General features: G+C 45.5%; 1 protein-coding gene and 1 long non-coding RNA gene across 4 annotated transcripts in view; one reads left to right on the top strand and one right to left on the bottom strand.

The window, feature by feature from the left end:
• Ccdc57 (coiled-coil domain containing 57) overlaps window positions 1–8,372 on the top strand; it is a 107,443-nt gene that overhangs the window by 83,533 nt on the left and 15,538 nt on the right. The window lies entirely within an intron of this gene.
• The window catches only part of LOC115032503, a 19,034-nt gene continuing 11,058 nt past the window's right edge, over window positions 397–8,372 (bottom strand). Inside the window, exons 2-3 of the long non-coding RNA XR_003838165.1 lie at window positions 4,549–4,699; window positions 397–453 (exon numbers count right to left, since the gene is read on the bottom strand). This is a non-coding gene — a long non-coding RNA (uncharacterized LOC115032503). The remainder of the gene's footprint in view (window positions 454–4,548; window positions 4,700–8,372) is intronic.

Here is an 8,372-nt window from a genome sequence, read left to right as displayed (position 1 = left end):
AAAAAAAAAAAAAAAAAAAAGATGAAGGTGCTATAATCCCAGCACTCGGGACACAGAGGCAGGCAGATTTCTGAAGCGGAAACTTAAGTCAGTTGGATGATGTTTTGTTGGGACACACATGAAGGAACGTTTAGCTGAAGTGGACACAGGTGAAAGACTAAGGAATGTTTGTCTGAAGCAGGCATAGATAAAAAGGTGTTTTGTTAAAGTAAGCACATGAAAGGATATGTGGAGAAAGATTTCTTATTAAGGACACACATGTATTGGTCTGTCTTATATTGTGTAGTTGAGCTGTATTTGTCGGGACTCAATAGAAAGAAATACAGAAAAAAAAAAAAAGAAAAAAAAAAAAAACCCTTCTGGTGGTGTGCCACAGTTTCTTGTCCCTTGAGTGGACTTGGGGTGATTGACGAGTGATGTCAGCTGTGACAGACCCACATGCTGAGACAAGACCTGTAGAAGACACATGATGTTTAGACGGTATAAATAGGACTTGAAGGACAATGACCAAGGCTGAGCTTGGCTTGCTTATAGAACTAGCTATGTACTGCCTGTGGGTCTCATGTCTTTGCTGGTCTTCGCTTCCCTGAGAGAGGCACAACCAAGAACTCCTCCTGGTGTTCCTCAGGGTCCCTCCTGCTGACTTGAGCTAAGGCTGATGCCTGCCTGTTCCTATTAGGCCATGCCACTGCTGCTACTACCCTGATATTTCTGTTTGTAACTGGTGTTTCTCAATGGATCAAGCTGCCTCTGCTAACCTATAAAGTGAACTGCCAATTTCCAGACAACACAGACAGGACTTAATCCAGAGAACCATTTCTAAACAGGTCCACTTTCCCTGTATCCTTTTTTTTCCACTACCTCTGGTGGATGATGGGCTAAAGGGAGGTTAAAACATTTTAAAACCATCATTAAAAATTGGGTTTTAAAGCTGGGCGTGTTGGCACAGGCCTTTAATCCCAGCACTCTGGAGGCAGAGGCGGGTGGATTTCTAAATTGGGGGCCAGCCTGGTCTACAAAGTGAGTTCCAGGACAGCCAAAGCTATACAGAGAAAGAAAGAAAGAAAGAAAGAAAGAAAGAAAGAAAGAAAGAACGAAAGAAAAGAAATTCAAGTTACAGATTTCTCCGAGTTTGAGTACTGTAATCCAAGCACTCAGGAGGCAGAACCAGGAGGGTCCCAGAGCAGATCAGCCTGCTCTACAGAGTAAGTTCTAGAGAAACCCTGTTTCAAAAAACCAAAATAAATAAATAAAATAAGATAAAGGGCTGGCAAGATGGCTTAGTGGATAAAGATGTGTGCTGCCAAATCTGACAAGTAAAATTTGGTCCCTGGGAAACATCGAGGAAAGAACACCACAAGTTAACTTCTGACCTTCATATGCATACTGTGACAGCGTGTGCCACACACTCACAAAACAACAAAAAAGTGGGGGGCCGGAGAGCTGGCTCAGCCGATGTTAGCACATGTTGCTCTTGCCAAGGGTGCAGGTTTGAGCCCAGCACTCACATACTGCTCACAACCATATGGAACTCCAGCCCTAGGCCCCAGCACCCTTTCACCCAGCATGCATATGTACACGGCACACTTACTGTCTCGAAGGAAAAATACCTATACACATAAAAGAAAATAAGTAAAAGTTTAAACCTTCTTTTAAAAAGATTTATTATTTATTTAATGAATATGAACACATGGTAGCTGTCTTCAGACACACCAGAAGAGGGCACCGGATCCCATTACAGATGGTTGTGAGCTGCCATGTGGGTGCTGAGAATTGAACTCAGGACCTCTAGAGGAGCAGTCAGTGCTATTAATTGCTGAGCCATCTCTCTGCCACCCTTTTAAAAACTTTTAAAAATTAGTTAAATTAAAAATGTTCACTTTTACGCCGGGCGTGGTGGCGCACGCCTTTAATCCCAGCACTCGGGAGGCAGAGGCAGGCGGATTTCTGAGTTCGAGGCCAGCCTGGTCTACAAAGTGAGTTCCAGGACAGCCAGGACTACACAGAGAAACCCTGTCTTGAAAAACCAAAAAAAAAAAAAAAAAAAGTTCACTTTTGTACATTAGCACTTATTTGAGGCAAAACAGACATGGGCCAATCCCAGAGGTTTTCAAACTCAGGGAAGCTCGCACTCCTGAAGCTTTACCTGGCTATGGCTCCGATCTGGTCACTGGGCTGCCTGTGGACTTCAGCTACAGCCTCACTGTCAACACCAAAGGAGGGCATGATGGGCTGGAGGAGAGATGGCTCAGGAGCTGAGAGTACTGACTGTGGCTAGGCAGGGTGGCGCACACTTTTGATCCCCACACTTAGGGAGACAGAAACAGTGTGAGCGCCAGCCTCATTTACAGAGTGAGTTCCAGGGCAACCAGAGACTCTGAGAAACCCTGTCTTGAAAACCCATTAATAATAATAATAATAATAATAGTAGTAGTAGTAGTAAATAAATAGATGATAAATAGATAGATAGCACTTGCTTTTCTTCCAGAGGACCTGTGTTCAATTCCAGGCACCTACATGGCTCACAGCCTTCTGTGGCTCCAGTTCTGGGAAATCTGGCTCACACTTCAGGATGGAGATGTGGGGTTTTGATGCATTTCCTGATTTGTTTCTTAATCCCCCAACCTGGTCTCCTATAATGTTTGTTAACCAGGAGTCCCTGCCATCAGAGCTGCCTCTCTGGCCTCTGCAGGTACTTTGTGTTTCTTGTGAAACCCAAGGTAGGCTCAGGAGAGCAGGCAAGTTGTCCCTGTGGGAGATGGCAGTGAACTGGCCATGATGCACATTTATGATAAGCAACATCAAGTGACAATCTCCCAGGATGGGTAACCTCCAAGGACAGTCTGTGACTACTGTAAACTGACCCAGAACACTGTGTTCCTTTCCTGTCTGCTCCAAACACTCGAAAACTGACACACAATTCCCCTAAGGTGTGAGTAACCTGAACTGGAAGGTGGACCTGAGGGCTCTGATAGCCAAGGCCATGTGATGCTTGGGCCGCCATGAGTGCCTGGTAACAGCCACTGTGGGAGGAGAGGCAAACCCCAGCGGCCTGCCAGATGAGCTCCAGAGGAGGGCAAAGAGACCCTGGGCAGCCCTGGTCCACATGCCCTGGCCGTTGTCACAGCATCCTCGCTCGCACTGTGCCAGGCTGCCTGGCTCTCGAGATCAGGGCACCTCTCCCTTCTCAGCATGTCTGCCCTTGGCTTGGTCCTGGTTGCTGAATGAGAGCCTGCTGCTGGCAACACTTCTTTGAGATACCTGCGCACCACCACCCACAGCATCTATGAATTGCCTTTACAGAAACCTGTGCAGAGGCTAGAGAGATGGCTCAGTAGTTAAGAGCACCAGCTGCTCTTCCAGAGAACCTGAATTTGATTCCAGGCACCCACATAGCTGCTTACAGTTGTCCTAACTCTAATTGTAGGGGATCCAATGAACTCACACACACATAAAATAAAAATAAATATTTAAAAAATAATAATAATAAAAGATGGGGGTAGTATAGCCCACCTTTAGAATAGCCAGGGCTACACACACACACACACACACACACACACACACACACACAAACAAACTTGTCTTGAAAAACAAAACAACAAAACACTTTGCTTTAGAGAAAAAGAAACAGGCAAAGCTGGGGAGGTCCTGGGGGTCAATGACTGCCTATTTGCCGCCTGTGCTGAGGGCCCTTAGGACAGAAGCCCAGAGATCTGTTGGGTTTGTTTGTTTGTTTGTTTGTTTTAATAGTTATGAGGCTATGGTGAGTGCCATTCAGGAACACATGTGGCAGTCACTTCTAAAGCCAAGCAAATATATTTAGAAATAACGAAATTGTCTTGCTTTTTAGTGGTATATATTCTAGGGCCATAGAATTCTGGCACTCATTTTGCTCTTGCAAACTCTGCTAATAAGGATTTCACTCTGAGATTCCCCTTAAACAGCTGTCTAACTGGACACAGATACAAAGCAGGTGTTTGCAGAGAGAAGGGCAGGCATCATTGTGTGCCACTCTTAGGAGGAATAGAAGCCAATTTTAGGTCTTCTGACCTTCTGTCTGGGGTGTAAGAAATAGGTAAGCATAGGCAGGAAGTTGCAGGAGAGACAGAGAATAAAACTTGGAGAAGTCAGGAGGATGAACCTTGAGGCAGAGTCTAGATAAGAGAGAGAAGACTGTGCAGAAAGGAGTCCTAGCTATCCTGCAGGGTGTGCAGCAAGCCAGGATCCGGGCTGGGGGTACCTGGGTGGTGGACAGCTTTTCTGGCAAGCCCAAGGTCTGCTCATCCCAGCACCAGCAACGCAAAGCAAGTGCAGAGAATGGATAGTCATAAACTCAAGGCCGCCTGCTCTACATGTGAAGTTCCAAACCAGCCAGGACTACACATGGGACCCTGTCTCAATAATCTACTTCTCCCCCAGAATTTTTTGAGGCCAGCCTAGGGTACATAGCTTGAGACCCTATCTCATAAAGCATTGAGAGAGGAAAAGAGGAAGAGAGAAAGAGGAGTTAAGGGGAAAAGCAGGAAAAAAAAGAGAGAGAATACTAACAAGATATCTGATGTTTCCAGAGCTCTGGATGAGGGTGTTCAGGCTCCAGGCTTCAGAGAGAGCACCAGGAAGGAGTGTGAGGCCTCGTCTTCTTCTAGAGTACCCAGGAACCTAGATGGTATCTCAGCTTCCGAAATCAACCCAGGCTTCTCTGAAAGACAGAAGGAATAACATAAGAAAATGTCTAGGAGCTAGAGAGATGGCTCAGTAGTTAAGAGCATTTGACTGCTCTCCCAGAGGTCCTGAGTTCAATACCCAGCACCTACATGGTGGCTCACAACCATCTGTCATGATTCCTTCTTCTGGTATGCATGAAGACAGAACACTCATAAACATCAAATATATAAATACATAAATCTTGAGAGAGAGAGAGAAGAGAAGAGAAGAAAAAAGAAAAGAAAAGAAGAGAAAAAAGAAAATAAGAGAAAAGGTCTAGCTAGACATGATGGTGTAGTTCCTTTAATCCTAGACTTCAGGAGGCAGAAGCAAGCAGATATCTGACCTTTTTTCTTCCTTTTTTTGGTTTTTCGAGACAGGTTTCTCTGTGTAGTCCTGGCTGTCCTGGAACTCACTTTGTAGACCAGGCTGGCCTCGAACTCAGAAATCCTCCTGCCTCTGCCTCCCAAGTGCTGGGATTAAAGGCGTGTGCCACCACACCCGACCAGATCTCTGACTTTGAGGGCAGCCTGATCTACATAGTCAGTTCCAGGACATCTAGGGCTACATAGTGAGAGCCTGTCTCCAAAAATAAAAAGAAAGAAGAAAAAGAAGATGTCTAGCATCAAATCACAATTTTATAAGACATATGAAGAGTATGAAGGTATGATCCATAACAGAGGAATCTAATGCCTAACGCTGGGCGGTTGGTTAGTTCGGCACGCCCTTACTCAGCACTTGGGAGGCAGAGACAGGTGGATTTCTGAGTTCGAGACTAGCCTGGTCTACAGAGTGAGTTCCAAGATAGCCACCAGGGCTACACAGAGAAACCCTGTCTCGGAAAAAAAAAAAAAAAAAAAGACAGTCCTCATGTGGTTACCCCCAACAATAAAATTATTTCGTTGCTAATTCATATCTGTAATTTTGTGGTAGATATCTGTCATGTGACCCCTCAGAGGGGTGGAAACCCACAGGTTGAGAAACCCTAGGTAGTTCTAGGCCAGCTTGAGCTATTGTCAACACATTTGGAGGGGGCATTTTTTAAGATTTATTTGGCCAGGCAGTGGTGGCACACGCCTTTAATCCCACTATTTTTCTTACTTCTCAACCTGTTTCTTCTCCCAGTCCCTCCCTACCACCACCCCTGTGCCCCACCCACTAAATGCTGCTTCCAAGCAGGCTCTCCACAACCTCACAGACAGAGAGAGGAAGGTCGGAAGAGGCATTTGAAAAAATAGTGTTTTGTGTGGTTTGTTCTGTTTCTTTGTTTGTTTTTCGAGACAGGGTTTCTCTGTATAGCCCTGGCTGTCCTGGAACTCACTCTACTGTAGACCAAGCTGGCCTAGAACTCAGAAATCCGCCTGCCTCTGCCTCCCGAGTGCTGGGATTAAAGGCGTGTGCCACCACGCCTGGCTTTAATTACTTTTATTATTATTTTTTTTTTACAGTCCAATTGGTTCCCCACCCCCCGCCCATCTATCCTCTCCCCCCTCCCCCCAAAGCATTTCCACTCCCTTGGGCCTCAGATCTCTTGAAAGGTTGGGCACATCTCCCACTGAGGCCAGCCCAGGCAGTCTTTTGCTGTCTATGTGTCAGGGGACCAGCTTGTATATGCTGTCTGTTTGGTAGCTCAGTGTCTGAGAGATCTCAGGAGTCCGGGTTACTTGAGACTGCTGGTTTTCCAGTGGCCCTCCTCCTCAGCGTCTTCCTGCCTTTCACTAATTCAACCACAGGGGTCCCCAAATTCAGTCCATTGGTTGGGTATAAGTATCAGTGTATGTCTCAGTCTTGTGGGGCCTCTCTATGCCAGGCTCCTGTCTGTAAGCACATCATAGAATAATGTCAGGTCTTAGAGCCTCTCCTTGAGCTGGATCCCAAATTGGGCCTGCCACTGGACCTCCTTTCCCTCAGGCTCTTCTCCATTTTTGTTCCTGCTGTTCTTCTAGACAGGAACTGTTCTGGGTCAGAGTTTTTGACTGTGGGATGGCAACCCCATCCCTCCACTTGATGCCCTGTCTTTCTACTGGAGGTGGGCTCTATGAGTTCCCTCTCCCCACTGTTGGGCATTTCATCTAAGGTCCTTCCCTTCGAGTCCTGAGAGTCTCTCACCTCCCAGGTCTCTGGTAATTTCTAGACTCCCCTCCCCAGGTTACATATTTCCATTCATTCTGCTGGCCCTCAGGGCTTCTCTCCTGTTTCCCCACCCCAATAATCTGATCATGTTCTCCTTTTTCCCTTCCCTTTCCCACCCAGGCCCCTCCCTCCCTCTGCCTGTTCTCCCTCCCAAGTGTGATTGAAGCATCCTCACTTGGGCCCTTCTGCTTGCTAACCTTCTTGAGTTCTGTGGATTGTATCCTAGGTATTCTGTACTTTTTTGGTTAATATCCACTTATCAGTGAGTACACGCCATGCGTGTCCGTGGGGGTCTGAGGTACCTAGGATGATGGTTTCTGGTTCCATCCGTCTGCCTGCAAAACTCAGGATGTCCTTGTTCTTTTTTAACTTTTAAAAAAAAGCTTACTTATTTTATGTATGTGAGTACACTGTAGCTGTACAGATAGTTGTGAGCCTTCATGTGGTTGTTGAGAATTGAATTTTTAGGACTTCTGCTCTCTCCAGTTGGCTCCATTCACTCCGCCCAAATCTTTATTTATTATTATACATAAGTACACTGTAGCTGTCTTTTGACATACCAGAAGAGAGCATAAGATCTCATTATGGGTGGTTGTGAGCCACCATGTGCTTGCTGGGATTTGAACTCAGGACCTTCAGAAGAGCAGTCAGTGCTCAGCTACCTGCTAAGCCATCTCACCAGTCCGATGTCCTTGTTCTTAATAGCTGAATAGTATTCTATTGTGTAAATGAACCACATTTTCTGTATCTTGTTGGACATCTGGGTTGTTTCCAGCTTCTGGCTATCACAGATGAAGTGGCTGTGAATGTGGTGGAGCCTGTGCCCCTGTGGTATGGTGGAGCACCTTTTGGTTATATGCCCAAGGGTAGTATAGCTGGGTCTTCAGGTAGATCTATTTCCAATTTTCTGAGGAACCTCTAGATTGATTTCCAGAGTGGTTGTACCAGTTTGTAATCCCACCAGCAATGAAGGAGTGAGCTCATTGGCCCAGGGGGACTCCCTAAACAGAACTCCAGTGGCTCAGGCTCTAAGATCAGCAAGTGATAAATGGGATCTCATGAAACTGAAAAGCTTCTGTAAGGCAAGAGTCATAGTCAACAGGACAGATCAGCAACCTACAGAATGGGAAAAAAATCTTCACTCACCCCACATCCGATAGAAGGCTAGTATCCAAAATACATAAAAAACTCAAGAAGCTAACCTCCAAGAAAATCAGACAACCCAATCAAAAGATGGGGTATAGAACTAAACAGAGAATTCACAACAGAGGAATCTCGAATGGCTGAGAAGTACTTAAAGAAATGTTCAAAGTCCTTGGTCATCAGGGAAATGCCCTTGAGATTCCACCAATCAGAATGGCTAAGATCAAAACCTCAGGTGCCAGCAGATGCTGGCAAGGGTATGTGCCTTGTTTTTTTTTTTTTGTTTTTTTTTTTTTTTTTTTTTTTTCATGGTTACAATAGACATTTATTTAAAGTGTGGCATGGGTAGAACAAATAATTCTTAAATTGTGATTTGGGTTGAAATAACTTTG

The sequence above is a fragment of the Mus caroli genome, chromosome 11 (assembly GCF_900094665.2).
Source record: "Mus caroli chromosome 11, CAROLI_EIJ_v1.1, whole genome shotgun sequence".
NCBI classification, from domain to species: domain Eukaryota; kingdom Metazoa; phylum Chordata; class Mammalia; order Rodentia; family Muridae; genus Mus; species Mus caroli.
The sequence above is the reverse complement of the archived record's forward strand: the minus strand, read 5'-3'. Positions and strand labels throughout refer to the sequence as shown.